Genomic DNA, 20,716 nt, shown 5'->3' with positions numbered 1-20,716 from the left:
ACGAAGGTCTATATAAATAAATTTGATTTGATTTGATTTGATTTGATTACCCACACCTGACAACCCTTTATTACCCACACCTGACAACCCTTTATTACCCACACCTGACAACCCTTTATTACCCACACCTGGCAACCCTTTATTACCCACACAAGGCAACCCTCCATTACCCACACCTGGCAACCCTTTATTACCCACACAAGGCAACCCTCTATTACCCACACAAGGCAACCCTTTATTACCCACACCTGGCAACCCTTTATTACCCACACAAGGCAACCCTTTATTACCCACAAAAAGGCAACCCTCTATTACCCACACAAGGCAACCCTTTATTACCCACACCTGGCAACCCTTTATTATACACACCTGGCAACCCTCTATTACCCACACCTGGCAACCCTCTATTACCCACACAAGGCAACCCTTTATGGCCCACACCTGGCAACCCTTTATTACGCACACCTGGCAACCCTTTATTATACACACCTGGCAACCCTTTATTACCCAAACCTGACAACCGTTTATTACCCAAACCTGACAACCGTTTATTACCTACACCTGGCAACCGTTTATTACCCACACCTGGCAACTGTTTATTACCCACACCTGGCAACCCTTTATTACCCACACCTGGCAACCGTTTATTACCCCCACCTGGCAACCCTTTATTGCCCACACCTGACAACCCTTTATTACCCACACCTGGCAACCCTTTATTACCCACACCTGGCAACCTTTATTACCCACACCTGGCAACCCTTTATTACCCACACCTGACAACCCTTTATTACCCACACCTGGCAACCCTTTATTACCCACACCTGGCAACCCTTTATTACCTACACCTGGCAACCCTTTATTACCCACACCTGACAACCCTTTATTAAACACACCTGGCAACCCTTTATTACCCACACCTGGCAACCCTTTATTACCTACACCTGACAACCCTTTATTACCCACCTGGCAACCCTTTATTACACACACCTGGCAACCCTTTATTACACACACCTGGCAACCCTTTATTACACACACCTGGCAACCCTTTATTACACACACCTGGCAACCCTTTATTACACACACCTGGCAACCCTTTATTACCCAAACCTGGCAACCGTTTATTACCCACACCTGGCAACCCTTTATTATACACACCTGGCAACCCTTCATTACCCAAACCTGGCAACCGTTTATTACCCACACCTGGCAACCCTTTATTACCCACACCTGGCAACCCTTTATTGCCCTCACCTGGCAACCCTTTATTAAACACACCTGGCAACCCTTTATTACCCACACCTGGCAACCCTTTATTACGTACACCTGGCAACCCTTTATTACCCACACCTGGCAACCCTTTATTACCCACACCTGGCAACCCTTTATTACCCACACCTGACAACCCTTTATTACCCACACCTGGCAACCCTTTATTACCCACACCTGGCAACCCTGTATTACCCACACCTGGCAACCTTTTATAACCTACACCTGGCAACCCCTTATTACGCACACCTGACAACCCTTTATTACCCACACCTGGCAACCCTTTATTACACACACCTGGCAACCCTTTATTACCCACACAAGGCAACCCTTTATTACACACACCTGCACCTGATCACTTCCCTGATTACTGCCCCTATATACATCACTCCTTTGTCATTTCCCGTCAGGCGTTACTGTCTCTTTTTTATGTTCTGATATCCAGACACTTCTCTTGTTTTGTATCATTACGTGTTCATGCATATTAAACTCTCCAACTGCAGCTGCTGCCTAACGCCCTGCGTCTCCATTACAGTCTATGTACTGTATATTATAACACAGTATATAATGTACTACTCTAGACCAGGGCCCATTAGTGACCCAGACATAGTGTATAACCTATTAATAGGGCAACCTGCTCGTAAAAGAGCTGGATCCGGTTTTTGGAGGCTTTGCTGGGGATGTGATACACATGTAATACAATATCAGTTCAATTGTGACGCACCGTCGGAGGGCCCAGGAAGTTAAATCTGCATGAAATCGCTGTCTGGGCAGGACCGTAAATCAACCGGGGATGCTGTTTAATGTTCACATACAGTTTTATGGGGACGTTGAGGTGGGGGGGGGGACCAGACTGGCAGGGGCAGGGCTGTCCACTAGGGCTGTGTCCCAAATGGCACCCTATTCCCGATCTAGTGCACTACTTCTGACCAGAGCCCTATGGCACCCTATTCCCGATCTAGTGCACTACTTCTGACCAGAGCCCTATGGCACCCTATTCCCGATCTAGTGCACTACTTCTGACCAGAGCCCTATTGACTGGCACCCTATTCCCGATCTAGTGCACTACTTCTGACCAGAGCCCTATGGCACCTTATTCCCGATCTAGTGCACTACTTCTGACCAGAGCCCTGTGGCACCCTGTTCCCTATCTAGTGCACTACTTCTGACCAGAGCCCTATGGCACCCTATTCCCGATCTAGTGCACTACTTCTGACCAGAGCCCTATGGCACCCTATTCCCGATCTAGTGCACTACTTCTGACCAGAGCCCTATGGCACCCTATTCCCGATCTAGTGCACTACTTCTGACCAGAGCCCTATTGACTGGCACCCTATTCCCGATCTAGTGCACTACTTCTGACCAGAGCCCTATGGCACCCTATTCCCGATCTAGTGCACTACTTCTGACCAGAGCCCTATGGCACCCTATTTCCTATCTAGTCCACTACTTCTGACCAGAGCCCTATGGCACCCTATTCCCGATCTAGTGCACTACTTCTGACCAGAGCCCTATGGCACCCTATTCCCGATCTAGTGCACTACTTCTGACCAGAGCCCTATTGACTGGCACCCTATTCCCGATCTAGTGCACTACTTCTGACCAGAGCCCTATGGCACCCTATTCCCTATCTAGTGCACTACTTCTGACCAGAGCCCTATTGACTGGCACCCTATTCCCGATCTAGTGCACTACTTCTGACCAGAGCCCTATGGCACCCTATTCCCGATCTAGTGCACTACTTCTGACCAGAGCCCTATTGACTTGCACCCTATTCCCGATCTAGTGTACTACTTCTGACCAGAGCCCTATGGCACCCTATTCCCGATCTAGTGCACTACTTCTGACCAGAGCCCTATTGACTGGCACCCTATTCCCGATCTAGTGCACTACTTCTGACCAGAGCCCTATGGCACCCTATTCCCGATCTAGTGCACTACTTCTGACCAGAGCCCTATTGACTTGCACCCTATTCCCGATCTAGTGCACTACTTCTGACCAGAGCCCTATGGCAACCTATTCCCTATCTAGTGCACTACTTCTGACCAGAGCCCTATTGACTGGCACCCTATTCCCGATCTAGTGCACTACTTCTGACCAGAGCCCTATGGCACCCTATTCCCGATCTAGTGCACTACTTCTGACCAGAGCCCTATGGCACCCTATTCCTTATCTAGTGCACTACTTCTGACCAGAGCCCTATGGCACCCTATTCCCGATCTAGTGCACTACTTCTGACCAGAGCCCCACAGGTGTGTCAAGAAGTAGATGTGTCAAGAAATATATATATATATATTTTATATTGATGTTAACGACTTTCAATGTGGGACTGAATCGCTTGTAATGTTGTAATGTTGTAATATAGTAATATTGTAATATAGTAATATAGTAATATTGTAATATTGTAATATAGTACTATTTTAATATTGTAATATTGTAATGTTGTAATATTGTAATGTTGTAATATTGTAATATAGTAATATTGTAATATTGTAATGTGTAATATTGTAATATTGTAATAGTAATATTGTAATATTGAAATATTGTAATATTGTAATAGTAATATTGTAATAGTAATATTGTAATAGTAACATTGTAATATTGTAATAGTAATATTGTAATATTGTAATATTGTAATATAGTAATATTGTAATATTGTAATATTGTAATATAGTAATATTGTAATAGTAATATTGTAATATTGTAATATTGTAATATAGTAATATTGTAATAGTAATATTGTAATAGTAATATTGTAATATTGTAATAGTAATATTGTAATATTGTAATAGTAATATTGTAATATTGTAATATTTTAATATTGTAATATTGTAATAGTAATATTGTAATATTGTAATAGTAATATAGTAATATAGTAATATTGTAATATAGTAATATTTTAATATTGTAATATTGTAATGTTGTAATATTGTAATATTGTAATGTTGTAATATTGTAATATTGTAATGTTGTAATATTGTAATATTGTAATATTGTAATAGTAATATTGTAATATTGTAATAGTGTAATATTGTAATATTGTAATAGTAATATTGTAATAGTAATATTGTAATATTGTAATATTGTAATATTGTAATAGTAATATTGTAATATTGTAATAGTAATATAGTAATATTGTAATAGTAATATTGTAATATTGTAATATTGTAATAGTAATATTGTAATAGTAATATTGTAATATTGTAATAGTAATATTGTAATATTGTAATAGTAATATTGTAATATTGGTATATTGTAATATTGTAATGTTGTAATATTGTAATAGTAATATCGGTATATTGTAATATTGTAATGTTGTAATATTGTAATTGTAATATCGGTATATTGTAATATTGTAATGTTGTAATATTGTAATAGTAATATAGTAATATTGTAATAGTAATATTGTAATATTGTAATATTGTAATGTTGTAATATTGTAATGTTGTAATATTGTAATTGTAATATTGGTATATTGTAATATTGTAATGTTGTAATATTGTAATTGTAATATCGGTATATTGTAATATTGTAATGTTGTAATATTGTAATTGTAATATTGGTATATTGTAATATTGTAATGTTGTAATATTGTAATGTTGTAATATTGTAATGTTGTAATATTGTAATTGTAATATCGGTATATTGTAATATTGTAATGTTGTAATATTGTAATATTGTAATATTGTAATTGTAATATTGGTATATTGTAATATTGTAATATTGTAATTGTAATATTGGTATATTGTAATATTGTAATATTGTAATGTTGTAATATTGTAATTGTAATATCGGTATATTGTAATATTGTAATAGTTATTGTAATATTGTAATATTGTAATATTGGTATATTGTAATATTGTAATATTGTAATATTGTAATATTGTAATATTGTAATGTTGTATAGTAATATTGTAATATAATGTTGTAATATTGTAATATTGTAATATTGTAATATTGTAATATTGTAATATTGTAATGTTGTAATGTTGTAATATTGTAATATTGTAATAATGTTGTAATATTGTAATGTTGTAATATTGTAATATTGTAATATTGTAATATTGTAATATTGTAATATTGTAATTTGTAATAGTAATATTGTAATATTGTAATGTAATATTGTAATATTGTAATGTTGTAATATTGTAATGTTGTAATATTGTAATGTTGTAATGTTGTAATATTTGTAATATTGTAATGTTGTAATAATATTGTAATAATATTGTAATATTGTAATGTTGTAATGTTGTAATATTGTAATATTGGTATATTGTAATATTGTAATGTTGTAATTGTAATGTTGTAATATTGTAATGTTGTAATATTGGTATATTGTAATATTGTAATGTTGTAATATTGTAATGTTGTAATATTGTAATGTTGTAATATTGTAATGTTGTAATATTGGTATATTGTAATATTGTAATGTTGTAATATTGTAATGTTGTAATATTGTAATGTTGTAATGTTGTAATATTGGTATATTGTAATATTGTAATGTTGTAATATTGTAATGTTGTAATATTGTAATGTTGTAATATTGTAATATTGGTATATTGTAATATTGTAATATTGTAATATTGTAATAGTAATATTGTAATATTGTAATGTTGTAATATTGTAATAGTAATATTGTAATATTGTAATAGTAATATTGTAATATTGGTATATTGTAATATTGTAATATTGTAATAGTAATATTGTAATATTGGTATATTGTAATATTGTAATATTGTAATAGTAATATTGTAATATCGGTATATTGTAATATTGTAATGTTGTAATATTGTAATTGTAATATTGGTATATTGTAATATTGTAATGTTGTAATATTGCAGGGTCATTTCCATTTGGGATGCAGACCGTGTCACCAGTGAAAACAGCCTCTGTCACTAATCCAGCCAGGACACAGCTAGAAACAGGATCATCTGTGGGTTTACACCAAATAACATCCCACACCACCCCTCTCATCACATAAATCATAAATCGACACACTGTCTGTCTTGTTGGTGTCAAAAAACTACTACAGGCCATTTTATTTCTAGTTCTGAATATCTAGCAATGGTCATTTCACCGTTTCATAACTAGCATGGCTTAGTTTTATTCACAGAATTTAATTGACGGACGCACAAGCACATGAATCAACATTATAGGCTCAACGTCAATGAAAAAGTGCCAGAGTTGGTCTGTAGTTTCTTCATCTGCTTTGGTGACTGAGTCACTGAGTACCTTACATGGATTTTTATGACTTTAATTTCGCATTAAACAACTTCTAACTGACCTTTGTCCTACATGTGGTCGCTATCCCCTTCATGAAATCATCCCCCCTTAGTCGTAACAGTGAACAAGTAGACTTCATCCCCCCTCAGTCGTAACAGTGAACAAGTAGACTTCATCCCCCCTCAGTCGTAACAGTGAACAAGTAGACTTCATCCCCCCCCTCAGTCGTAACAGTGAACAAGTAGACTTCATCCCCCTCAGTCGTAACAGTGAACAAGTAGACTTCATCCCCCTCAGTCGTAACAGTGAACAAGGAGACTTCATCCCCCTCAGTCGTAACAGTGAACAAGGAGACTTCATCCCCCAGTCGTCAGTCGTAACAGTGAACAAGGAGACTTCATCCCCCTCAGTCGTAACAGTGAACAAGTAGACTTCATCCCCCTCAGTCGTAACAGTGAACAAGTAGACTTCATCCCCCTCAGTCGTAACAGTGAACAAGTAGACTTCATCCCCCTCAGTCGTAACAGTGAACAAGTAGACTTCATCCCCCTCAGTCGTTTCAGTGAACAAGTAGACTTCATCCCCCTTTGTCGTAACAGTGAACATAGACTTCATCCCCCTCAGTCGTAACAGTGAACAAGGAGGCTTCATCCCCCTCAGTCGTAACAGTGAACAAGGAGACTTCATCCCCCTCAGTCGTAACAGTGAACAAGGAGACTTCATCCCCCTCAGTCATAACAGTGAACAAGGAGACTTCATCTCCCCTCAGTCGTAACAGTGAACATAGACTTCATCCCCCTCAGTCGTAACAGTGAACAAGGAGACTTCATCCCCCTCAGTCGTAACAGTGAACAAGGAGACTTCATCCCCCTCGGTCGTAACAGTGAACAAGGAGACTTCATCCCCCTCAGTCGTAACAGTGAACAAGGAGACTTCATCCCCCCAGTCGTAACAGTGAATAAGTAGACTTCATCCCCCTCAGTTGTAACAGTGAACAAGGAGACTTCATCCCCCTCAGTCGTAACAGTGACTTCATCCCCTCAGTCGTAACAGTGAACAAGGAGACTTCATCCCCCTCAGTTGTAACAGTGAACAAGGAGACTTCATCCCCCTCAGTCGTAACAGTGAACAAGGAGACTTCATCCCCCTCAGTCGTAACAGTGAACAAGGAGACTTCATCCCCCCTCAGTTGTAACAGTGAACAAGGAGACTTCATCCCCCCTCAGTCGTAACAGTGAACATAGACTTCTCACATGTTCCACCGAGACACATTAGTGGACTCTCTTATAATAGTCAATTAGACACATCTTGTAATTCTAGCAGGTCGTAAAAATATCCCCAAACTCTTCCCTCTTCTAGAGGAGGGTCTTTAAGGTCGTGGCCAAGCATTTACAATAACACCAGCTAGCTAGATAAGCAAAGAGAGCGTCTGGTCGGGAGGAGAGGACGTCCTTCTGAAACATCAAACCGCCGTCAGCGGTCTAGGGAGTTGAGTTAGTTTAAATAACACATGAACAATATTTATGAGACTGATTTTATGAGGTGGTCAGAACTAAGACAGTCCAGCATGTAACACAAGCTGGACGGGACAGGGGAGAATGTACAGCTATCCCCCACTCCCTCCGATCAACTCCCTAAAACCAAAGAGGAGGATTAAGCACGCATATCATTTTATTCAGAGATAAAACGTTCTCTTAAATATTAAAGTCAATAATGTTTTCAGATGGAGTCTGAGACTCCGTTTGACTCTGGGACTCCGTTTGAGTCTGACTCTGAGTCTCCGTCTGAGTCTGACTCTGAGTCTCCGTCTGAGTCTGAGACTCCGTTTGACTCTGAGTCTCCGTCTGAGTCTGACTCTGAGACTCCGTCTGACTCTGAAAACCGTTTGACTCTGAGACTCCGTCTGAGTCTGACTCTGAGACTCCGTCTGACTCTGAGACTCCGTTTGACACTGAGTCTCCGTCTGACTCTGAAAACCGTCTGACTCTGAGACTCCGTCTGACTCTGAGACTCCGTCTGAGTCTGAGTCTCCGTCCCAAATGACACCGTAGTCCCTTTTTAGCTCACTGCTTTTGACCAGGGCCCCCATAGGGGAGTGAACTATATGGGGAATAGGGTGCCATTTGGGATATAGGATGAGTGATGGGCCAGGAAAGAGGGTCGCTCCCTTCTCCCTCATCTGTCCATCCGTCTGTCTACCGCAGAGGCCAGGGGAACCTGCAACCGGGAGATTGGGCCGACAAGGCCGTTATCCGCAGGAATGTACCAATACAATAACCTTCTAATGCACTTCTCCCCACTTCACTCCTCAACAGCTGAAAGAGCAGGTGGCGTCTGAAAACCTGACTGACTGGGTTGTGTTTCCCAAATGCCATCCTATTCCCATAGTGCACCAGGAAACTACTACACATGCTACACTAAGAAGTGCACTACATAGGGATCAGAGTGTCGTTTATGATGCAGCCTGACTGGGGTCTGTCTGTCTGTCTGTCTGTGTCTGTCTGTCTTTCTGTGTCTATCTGTGTCTGTCTGTGTCTGTCTGTCTGTCTGTCTGTCTGTCTGTCTGTCTGTCTGTCTGTCTGTCTCTGTCTGTCTGTCTGTCTGTCTGTCTGTCTGTCTGTCTGTCTGTCTGTCTGTCTGTCTGTCTGTCTGTCTGTCTGTCTGTCTGTCTGTCTGTCTGTCTGTCTGTCCTCTCTCAGACCTCAGTAACAGAATGGGGATTGTTCTCTTTGATAAGTTTTCCCTCTGCTCAGACAGACCTAGCGTAAACCTAGCGTCTAGTTGGGAGACGAGACGTAGCTAGTGTTCGGTGTGTAAAATAGGAAGTGGGTGTCATTGGATAAAATAGGAAGTGGATAAAGCAGGCGGCTCTTCCGTTTCACCCCCTGTTCCTCAGACGAGGAGGACAGATACAGGAAATAGATTTCATCCTGGTGTATTGCTGCCTGGTTTAGAAATCAGAGTCGGGGATTGGTTGCTCAGATGACTAGCGAAGTCTTTAAGAATGAGTCATACAGGGCATTCAGAAAGCATTCAGACCTTTTGACTTTTTCCACATTTTGTTTCGTTACAGCCTTATTCTAAAATGTATTTATTTTTTTAAGTGTCCCTCAGGCCAACATCCCGGAGTCGCCTCTTCACTGTTGACATTGACACTGGTGTTTTGCAGGGTACCATTTAATGAAGCTGCCAGTTGAGGACTTGTGAGGCGTCTAATTCTAAAACTAGACATTCTAATGTACTTGTCCTCTTGCTCAGTTGTGCACCGGGGCCTCCCACTGGTCTTTCTATTCTGGTTAGAGACAGTTTGCGCTGTTCTGTGAAGGGAGTAGTACACAGAGTTGTACGAGATCTTCAGTTTCTTGGCAATTTGTCGCATGGAATAGTCTTCATTTCTCAGAACAAGAATAGACTGACGATTTTCAGAAGAGGGTCTTTTGTTTCTGGCCATTTTGAGCCTGTAATCGAACCCACAAATGCTGATGCTCCAGATACTCAACTAGTTTAAAGGCCAGTTTTATTGCTTCTTTAATCAGCACAATCGTTTTCAGCTGTGCCAACTAAATTGCAAAAGGTTTTCTAATGATCAATTAGCCTTTTAAAATGCTAAACTTAGATTAGCTAACACAAGGTGCCATTGGAACACAGGAGTGATGGTTGCTAATTATGGGCCTCTGTACACCTATGTAGATATTAGACCAAAAATCTGCCGTTTCCAGCTACAATAGCCATTTACAACATTAACAATGTCTACATTGTATTTCTGATCAATTTGATGTTATTTTAATGGACAATTGTTTTTGCTTTTCTGACCCCCCTTTTCTGACCCCAAACTTTTGAACGGTAGAGTATAACAACATTTGTACGGAAATATTACATTTACATAAGTATTCAGACCCTTTACTCAGTACTTTGCTGAAAACCCTTTGGCAGTGATTACAGCCTCGAGTCTTCTTGGGTATGATGCTACAAGCTTGGCACACCTGTATTTGGGGAGTTTCTCCCATTCTTCTCTGCAGATCCTCTCAAGCTCTGTCAGGTTGGATGGGGAGCGTTGCTGCACAGATATTTTCAGATCTCTCCAGAGATGTTGGATCAGGTTCATGTCCAGGATCTGGCTGGGCAACTCAAGGACATTCAGAGACTTGTCCCGAAGCCACTTCTGTGTTGTCTTGGCTGTGTGCTTAGGGTCGTTGTCCTTCACCCCAGTCTTAGGTCCTGAGCGGTCTGAAACAGGTTTTCATCAATGATCTCTCTGTCCTGTCTCTGTTCATCTTTCCCTCGATCCTGACAGGTCTTCCAGTCCCTGCCGCTGAAAAACATCCCCACAGCATGATTCTGCCACCACCGTGCTTCACCGTAGGGATGGTTTCAGATGCTTCAGCGTAGGGATGGTTTCAGATGCTTCACTGTAGGTATTGTGCCAGGTTTCCGCTAAACGTGATGCTTGACATTCAGGCCAAAGAGTTCAATCTTGGTTTCATTAGACTAGTGGACCTTGTTTGTCCAAGTCGGCTGTCATGTGCCTTCTACTGAGGAGTGGCTTCCATCTTGCCACTCTACCATAAAGGGCTGATTGGTGGAGAGCTGCAGATATTGTTGTCCTTCCCAGAAGGTTCTTCCATCTCCACAGAGGAACTACCAGTGTCCATGGGGTTCTTGGTCACCTCCCTGACCAAGGCCCTTCTCCTCCGATTGCTCAGTCTTCCATTTAAGAATGATGGAGCCCACTGTGTTCTTGGGGACCTTCAATGCTGCAGAAATGTTTTGGTACCCTTCAACAGATCTTTGCCTCGACACAATCCTGTCTCGGAGCTCTACAGACAATTCCTTCGACTTCATGGCTTGGTTTTGCTCAGACATGCACTGTCAACTGTGGGACCTTATATAGACAGGTGTGTGCCTTTCCAAATCATGTTCAATCAATTGAATTTACCACAGGTGGGCTCCAATCAAGTTCTAGAAACATCTCAAGGATGATCAATGGAAACAGGATGCACCTGAGCTCAATTTCAAGTCTCACAGCAAAAGGTCTAAATACTTATGTAAAAATGCGTTTGCTTTGTCATTATGGGGTATTGTGATGTCATGATGGGGTATTGTGATGTCATTATGGGGTATTGTGATGTCATTATGGGGTATTGTGATGTCATTATGGGGTATTGTAATGTCATTATGGGTTATTGTGATGTCATAATGGGGTATTGTGATGTCATTATGGGGTATTGTAATGTCATTATGGGGTATTGTAATGTCATTATGGGGTATTGTGATGTCGTTATGGGGTATTGTGATGTCATTATGGGGTATAGGGATGTCATTATGGGGTATTGTGATGTCATTATGGGGTATTGTGATGTCACTATGGGGTATTGTGATGTCATTATGGAGTATTGTGTGTAGATTGATTAGGAACCTTTTTTATTTAATCCATTTTAGAATAAGGCTGTAACGTAACAAAATGTGGAAAAAGTCAAGGGGTCTGAATACTTTCCGAATGCACTGTATATTTGGGGATGGCAGGTAGACTAGTGGTTAGATCGTTGGGCCAGTAACTGAAAGGTTGCTGGATTGAATCCCAGAGCTGAGAAGGTACAAATCTGTCGTTCTGCCCCTGAACAAGGCAGTTAACCCACTGTTCACCTGTAGGCCTTCATTGTAAATAAGAATTTGTTCGTAATTAACTGACTTTGCTAGTTAAAATAAATGTTACATTTAAAAAATAAGTAATAATCTCTTGTGGACTGATTCTGCGTTTAAATGGCGTTCAGAGAATTTGACTTCTGGGTAACCAAGATTATATAAACAACAATCCAGTCCATTGTGTACATTTTATATATTGTGTATTTTTGTTGTTGTTGACATCAAATCAAATCAAATTTATTTATATAGCCCTTCGTACATCAGCTGATATCGCAAAGTGCTGTACAGAAACCCAGCCTAAAACCCCAAACAGCAAAGCAATGCAGGTGTAGAAGCACGGTGGCTAGGAAAAACTCCCTAGAAAGGCCAAAACACTTCAAGATTAGTGAGGAAACCGAGACGTCGTCCCTCCACGTAAATTGGGAAAGGTGGAGATATAGAAAGTATTCACACCCCTTTCACATTTTCCACATGTTGTTGTGTTACAGCTAGAATTTAAAATGGATACCCTTTAGATTTTGTGTCACTGATCTACACACAATACACCATCATTTCAAAGCGAAATTATGTTTATTTTTTTTTATGTATACAAATGTATTAAAAGGTAAAAGCTGAAATGCCTTGAGTCCAGTGGTGAAACATCTGTCTGTACGGCACTTTGTGACATCGGCTGATATAGAAACTGCTGCAGAACTTGTTCAGTTTGTCTCAGTTGTTGAATCTTATGTTCATACAAATATTTACACATGTTAAGTTTGCTGAAAATAAACGCAGTTGACATGTGATTGATTGATTGATGGTGACCTGTCATTCAGGGCACCTGTTTTGTGCCTGATTTAAATGTTGTTGTTTTTTGCATTAATGCGTGTCACATATCAGTTTGCAAACAATGTCAAAAAATATATATATTGAGTTAATAAAGCCGCATTCAAACATGGTCTCTATTTTGTTTTCTTGAGTAAGGCAGCTCCAAAATGCAGATGTTTCAGTCTAGCTCAGTGCTTTCCGTGGTGGTGGTGGGGCAGCCAGCAGAAAATACGGAATGTAGGGGTTGGTAATGTTCTCTAGTTGCGCCGTGATTGGCTCAGTGTTCTGTCACTCATCGTAAAATCTACAGGGGAGAGCTCGATAATTCAAGCCCTTTGAGTGCTGTCATAGAGATACATTAGAAGTGCCCATCCAAAAAGGCTCAAGGTCATTGGCCACAGATAAAATTATGTCACATCACGTTTTATCTACAGTAGCTTTGATTGGACCGATCGTGTCAACAGCATACTTTCAAAATCTTAGCTAGCGGTCATCATCATGAATCAGGTCGACAATCTACTCGCAAATCCTTTTCAACCCTTGTCATATGAAGAGTAATTATGGAACGTATCGGTGCTCATCGGCCATTGGACATAAACATTAGACAACAAGTTGGAAATCGCAAATTCAACAATGAATGGTTTGGATGATATCAGTGGCTAAATGCAAGTGTTTTAATAGCCTGCTATTGTGTGTGATCCAAGTCTGGGTTTTAAGGTCTCTTTTCCAAGAAGATCAGTGACGTCATCATTCAACCTTTCTCAGATATAGGACAGGTACTTCAGGACAAATGGTTTAGAGGGACTATCTGTTGTTCCATGTAGGGAATCTGTTATTCAATGTGGTCCTATGAGCACATTTTTGTGCCCATACAGTTTTGACTTAAATCGGCTTGAACATTTATGCAAAACTTGAAGATGGCAATAATCAACAACCAACTTGACAGAGCTTGAATACTTTTTAAAAGGATAACGGGTCAAAATTATACAATCCATGTGTGCAAAGCTCTTAGAGACCCAGAAAGACTCACAGCTCTTAGAGACCCATAAAGACTCACAGCTCTTAGAGACCAAGAAAGACTCACAGCTCATAGAGACCTATAAAGACTCACAGCTCTTAGAGACCTATAAAGACTCACAGCTCTTAGAGACCTATAAAGACTCACAGCTCTTAGAGACCTATAAAGACTCACAGCTCTTAGAGACCTATAAAGACTCACAGCTCTTAGAGACCTATAAAGACTCACAGCTCTTAGAGACCTATAAAGACTCACAGCTCTTAGAGTCCTATAAAGACTCACAGCTCTTAGAGTCTGACCTATAAAGACTCACAGCTCTTAGAGACCCATAAAGACTCACAGCTCTTAGAGACCTATAAAGACTCACAGCTCTTAGAGACCTATAAAGACTCACAGCTCTTAGAGACCTATAAAGACTCACAGCTCTTAGAGACCTATAAAGACTCACAGCTCTTAGAGACCTATAAAGACTCACAGCTCTTAAAGAAAGACTCACAGCTCTTAGAGACCTATAAAGACTCACAGCTCTTAGAGACCTATAAAGACTCACAGCTCTTAGAGACCTATAAAGACTCACAGCTCTTAGAGACCTATAAAGACTATTGGCTCTTAGAGTCTGACCCATAAAGACTCACAGCTCTTAGAGACCCATAAAGACTCACAGCTCTTAGAGACCCAGAAAGACTCACAGCTCTTAGAGACCTATAAAGACTCACAGCTCTTAGAGACCTATAAAGACTCACAGCTCTTAGAGTCTGACCCAGAAAGACTCACAGCTCTTAGAGACCTATAAAGACTCACAGCTCTTAGAGACCTATAAAGACTCACAGCTCTTAGAGACCTATAAAGACTCACAGCTCTTAGAGACCTATAAAGACTCACAGCTCTTAGAGACCTATAAAGACTCACAGCTCTTAGAGACCTATAAAGACTCACAGCTCTTAGAGACCTATAAAGACTCACAGCTCTTAGAGACCTATAAAGACTCAGAGCTCTTAGAGTCCTATAAAGACTCACAGCTCTTAGAGTCTGACCCAGAAAGACTCACAGCTCTTAGAGACCCATAAAGACTCACAGCTCTTAGAGACCTATAAAGACTCACAGCTCTTAGAGTCCTATAAAGACTCACAGCTCTTAGAGACTTACCCAGAAAGACTCACAGCTCTTCGAGTCTTACCCAGAAAGACTTACAGCTCTTAGAGACTTACCCAGAAAGACTCACAGCTCTTAGAGACTTACCCAGAAAGACACACAGCTCTTAGAGTCTTACCCAGAAAGACTCACAGCTCTTAGAGTCTTACCCAGAAAGACTCACAGCTCTTAGAGTCTTACCCAGAAAGACTCACAGCTGTAATCACTGCCAATGGTGATTCTAACATGTATTGAGTCAGGGTGTTGAATACTTATCTAATCCAGATACTGTATATTAGTGTCTTCTTTTCCATTAATAAAAACAAAGTTAGAAATGTTCTTCCACTTTGACATTGCGGAGTATTTAGAGTAGTTTGTTGACCAAAAAAAAAAGAAAAGACAATTAAATCAATTTTAATCCCACTTTGTAACACAACAAAATGTGTAAAAAAGTCAAGGATTGTGAAGTATATTATCACAGTATGTAAAACTTTAAAACAAAGAACGACAACTGATCCTCACCATAGAGAGATGTCGACCTGATACTACAAAACATCCAGAAGACAAGCCCCCATAATACTACAATATTATTATTATTATTTTTATTGTTATTATTGTATTATTATTATTATTGTTATTATTAGTATTATTGATATTATTATTAATATTATTACTACTATAATATTATTATTATTACTTTTATTTTTGTTATTATTATTATTGTTATTATTATTATTATTATTGATATTATTATTGTTATTATTATTATTATTATTATTGATATTATTGTTGTTATTATTGTTATTATTATTATTATTGATATTATTGTTGTTATTATTGTTATTATTATTATTATTGTTATTATTATTATTATTATTTATTATTATTATTTTATTTTTGTTATTATTGTTATTATTATTATTATTATTGATATTATTATTATTATTTTTATTATTGTTATTATTGATATTATTATTGATATTATTGTTATTATTATTATTATTATTGATATTATTGTTATTATTATTATTATTATTGATATTATTGTTGTTATTATTGTTATTATTATTATTATTGATATTATTGTTGTTATTATTGTTATTATTATTATTATTACTGTTATTATTGTTATTATTGTTATTGTTATTATTATTGTTATTATTATTATTATTATTATTATTATAGTGCTGTATTGAGAGCAAGAGGAACGTGTTTTTAGGTATGTTTTTAAAAACCAGTGAAACTGTGTGACGGACCGACGCTGTCGTCACATTTCTGTGGACTCTAAAAATCCGACGACTTCTAGTTTTTAGCTATTTATATTACATGAATTTCAAACAAACACATAATTATCTGTTAAACCCGACATCATTCTATATGTGGTGGTGGTATTGTTGTTACTGTACATTTGTTCCTACAAGGAATTGTGGATAACTCTGGATCCAAACGCCAAAGCACACATGGAAATGCAATTATTTTCTTGACTATACCCTCTGTCAAATATAAATAGGCGTCTAGTCGATGAATCATAATTTAGTCCGAGGAGATTTTCAGGACACCGTTTCAATCACCATAAAAGAGGAAACTCCCGGGAGTAACAGTTCACAAATCCATTTTTTATTAATTTAAACACAATCAAATAATAATGTCAAAAAACATCTGTACACATCTTTTTTTTTTGCAGACACAACAAACCTTTTGTGTTTTTTCCTCCACGAGGCCCATGTTATTAGTGAAAGTATTTCCAGTTTTGCATTTATAATTGCAACATAATAAAAATAAAAACAAGTCTTTTGCTGTACGTATGAATTCTATAAAAACATTTTTCCGTTGTCTATCTACCTATCTGATACCTTAATCTAGCAGCAATATGTAGTCCCCCTGAAAGAGCTATGGGGGAGAAGTTGCTTTTAGAGAGAGAGAGAGAGAAATCACAAATGTAGAGAGAGAGAGAAGTATGTCGTTTTGCTGCCGTTGCCAGGGGGAAAAGAGATCGGTCATCACCGCAACGACACCAGCATAGCAACAGTGAGCATGTGCAGAGGGAGTTGGGGAGGGGGGGGGACATAGAAACGGACCTAGAAGCAGTTCCTGTCTTAAGAAATTCACAGTTGATAGCACATGTATGTATGTTCTTAATAACCCCTTTGTCTTCGGGGGAAGTAGTGGCTTTTTCTTCTTCTTTTATCTCTCAGTACAGTTATCCCCTATCCATCCCACCACTTCAGTCCTATCATAACAAGACCTCAGTACAGTTATCCCCTATCCATCCCACCACTTCAGTCCTATCATAACAAGACCTCAGTACAGTTTTCCCCTATCCATCCCACCACTTCAGTCCTATCAGGACCTTACAGTTATCCCCTATCCATCCCACCACTTCAGTCCACAGTCCTATCATAACAAGACCTCAGTACAGTTATCCCCTATCCATCCCACCACTTCAGTCCACAGTCCTATCATAACAAGACCTCAGTACAGGTATCCCCTATCCATCCCACCACTTCAGTCATATCATAACAAGACCTCAGTACAGTTATCCCCTATCCATCCCACCACTTCAGTCCACAGTCCTATCATAACAAGACCTCAGTACAGTTATCCCTATCTATCCCACCACTTCAGTCCACAGTCCTATCATAACAAGAGCTCAGTACAGTTATCCCCTATCCATCCCACCACTTCAGTCCACAGTCCTATCATAACAAGACCTCAGTACAGTTATCCCCTATCCATCCCACCACTTCAGTCCACAGTCCTATCATAACAAGACCTCAGTACAGTTATCCCCTATCCATCCCACCACTTCAGTCCACAGTCCTATCATAACAAGACCTCAGTACAGTTATCCCCTATCCATCCCACCACTTCAGTCCACAGTCCTATCATAACAAGACCTCAGTACAGTTATCCCCTATCCATCCCACCACTTCAGTCCTATCATAACAAGACCTCAGTACAGTTATCCCCTATCCATCCCACCACTTCAGTCCTATCATAACAAGACCTCAGTACAGTTATCCCCTATCCATCCCACCACTTCAGTCCTATCATAACAAGACCTCAGTACAGTTATCCCCTATCCATCCCACCACTTCAGTCCTATCATAACAAGACCTCAGTACAGTTATCCCCTATCCATCCCACCACTTCAGTCCACAGTCCTATCATAACAAGACCTCAGTACAGTTATCCCCTATCCATCCCACCACTTCAGTCCTATCATAACAAGAGCCCAGTACAGTTATCCCCTATCCATCCCACCACTTCAGTCCTATCATAACAAGAGCCCAGTACAGTTATCCCTATCCATCCCACCACTTCAGTCCTATCATAACAAGACCTCAGTACAGTTATCCCTATCCATCCCACCACTTCAGTCCACAGTCCTATCATAACAAGACCTCAGTACAGTTATCACCTATCTATCCTACCACTTCAGTCCACAGTCCTATCATAACAAGAGCCCAGTACAGTTATCCCTATCCATCCCACCACTTCAGTCCACAGTCCTATCATAACAAGAGCCCAGTACAGTTATCCCTATCCATCCCACCACTTCAGTCCTATCATAACAAGACCTCAGTACAGTTATCCCTATCTATCCCACCACTTCAGTCCACAGTCCTATCATAACAAGAGCCCAGTACAGTTATCACCTATCCATCCCACCACTTCAGTCCACAGTCCTATCATAACAAGACCTCAGTACAGTTATCCCTATCCATCCCACCACTTCAGTCCACAGTCCTATCATAACAAGACCTCAGTACAGTTATCACCTATCCATCCCACCACTTCAGTCCTATCATAACAAGAGCCCAGTACAGTTATCCCTATCCATCCCACCACTTCAGTCCTATCATAACAAGACCTCAGTACAGTTATCCCCTATCTATCCCACCACTTCAGTCCACAGTCCTATCATAACAAGACCTCAGTACAGTTATCCCCTATCCATCCCACCACTTCAGTCCACAGTCCTATCATAACAAGACCTCAGTACAGTTATCCCTATCCATCCCACCACTTCAGTCCACAGTCCTATCATAACAAGACCTCAGTACAGTTATCCCCTATCTATCCCACCACTTCAGTCCACAGTCCAATCATAACAAGACCTCAGTACAGTTATCCCCTATCCATCCCACCACTTCAGTCCACAGTCCTATCATAACAAGACCTCAGTACAGTTATCCCCTATCCATCCCACCACTTCAGTCCTATCATAACAAGACCTCAGTACAGTTATCCCCTATCTATCCCACCACTTCAGTCCACAGTCCTATCATAACAAGACCTCAGTACAGTTATCCCCTATCCATCCCACCACTTCAGTCCACAGTCCTATCATAACAAGACCTCAGTACAGTTATCCCTATCCATCCCACCACTTCAGTCCACAGTCCTATCATAACAAGACCTCAGTACAGTTATCCCCTATCCATCCCACCACTTCAGTCCACAGTCCTATCATAACAAGACCTCAGTACAGTTATCCCCTATCCATCCCACCACTTCAGTCCTATCATAACAAGACCTCAGTACAGTTATCCCTATCCATCCCACCACTTCAGTCCACAGTCCTATCATAACAAGACCTCAGTACAGTTATCCCCTATCCATCCCACCACTTCAGTCCACAGTCCTATCATAACAAGACCTCAGTACAGTTATCCCCTATCTATCCCACCACTTCAGTCCACAGTCCAATCATAACAAGACCTCAGTACAGTTATCCCCTATCCATCCCACCACTTCAGTCCACAGTCCTATCATAACAAGACCTCAGTACAGTTATCACCTATCCATCCCACCACTTCAGTCCACAGTCCTATCATAACAAGACCTCAGTACAGTTATCCCCTATCCATCCCACCACTTCAGTCCACAGTCCTATCATAACAAGCACTATCAGAAAAAAGGGCATCATATGAATTTCATTTTCAACTACAGAAATTCAAAAGGTGGGACACAAGAAGAACACAATCATTTTTTCAAAATTCTAAATAAAAACACTACTTCATACAAAAATGTACGCTGTACAATAGTTGTTGTGATAGCGCTCGTAGAAAAGATAATAAAAACTATTTAAAAGCTTGTTTTTTTCTTTTTCATTCCTGAAAGCTGAACTTTTCCTAAATTCATTAAAATGGTACTCTATACGGCTCGGAGTCTGGGAACTGACCGAGGGGTAACATTTAAAAATAAAAAACCTACCAACTCAGTCCAGATCAGACATCTCTATCCCAAGATGCAATGGTATTATCATGTCAATTACATTAGCTTTAAAATACACACGGTTGGTTTGTGCTGCAAGCTAGTGAAATGCCCACACAACAAGTTCTGAACAACTTTTCCAAGTAAGTGAACATTAAAATAAAATAAAATATAAAAATACCCCAATGAAACATGGATCTACACAGTGTTGGACTGGGATTCAATTTGATCGCGCTTGTAGACAATGCGGCTTTTAAAGCCAATGCTACCTCATTCGTGAGATCGAATTCGACAATCGCACGGCTGCAGATTAAATCCCAGGCCTTGATTCAGAGGGAAACCGCTGTGTTGAATTGTGACTGAAATAACACTATTTCATACTATACTGAGTGTAAATAGAGAAAG

General features: G+C 39.6%; 2 long non-coding RNA genes across 2 annotated transcripts; one reads left to right on the top strand and one right to left on the bottom strand.

Annotated features, from left to right (window-relative positions):
• Positions 1-16,686: 16,686 nt before the first annotated feature.
• On the bottom strand, positions 16,687-17,426 carry LOC121839585. The gene is made up of 2 exons (XR_006079019.1): positions 17,337-17,426; positions 16,687-17,281 (listed from the first exon to the last, which is right to left on the bottom strand). It is a non-coding gene; the product is annotated as an uncharacterized LOC121839585 (long non-coding RNA).
• Positions 17,427-17,463: 37 nt separating this feature from the next.
• On the top strand, positions 17,464-18,135 carry LOC121839586. Its single transcript, XR_006079020.1, has 2 exons — positions 17,464-17,572; positions 17,628-18,135. It is a non-coding gene; the product is annotated as an uncharacterized LOC121839586 (long non-coding RNA).
• Positions 18,136-20,716: the final 2,581 nt, after the last annotated feature.

Source organism: Oncorhynchus tshawytscha, linkage group LG16 (assembly GCF_018296145.1).
Source record: "Oncorhynchus tshawytscha isolate Ot180627B linkage group LG16, Otsh_v2.0, whole genome shotgun sequence".
NCBI lineage: Eukaryota > Metazoa > Chordata > Actinopteri > Salmoniformes > Salmonidae > Oncorhynchus > Oncorhynchus tshawytscha.
The sequence above is the reverse complement of the archived record's forward strand: the minus strand, read 5'-3'. Positions and strand labels throughout refer to the sequence as shown.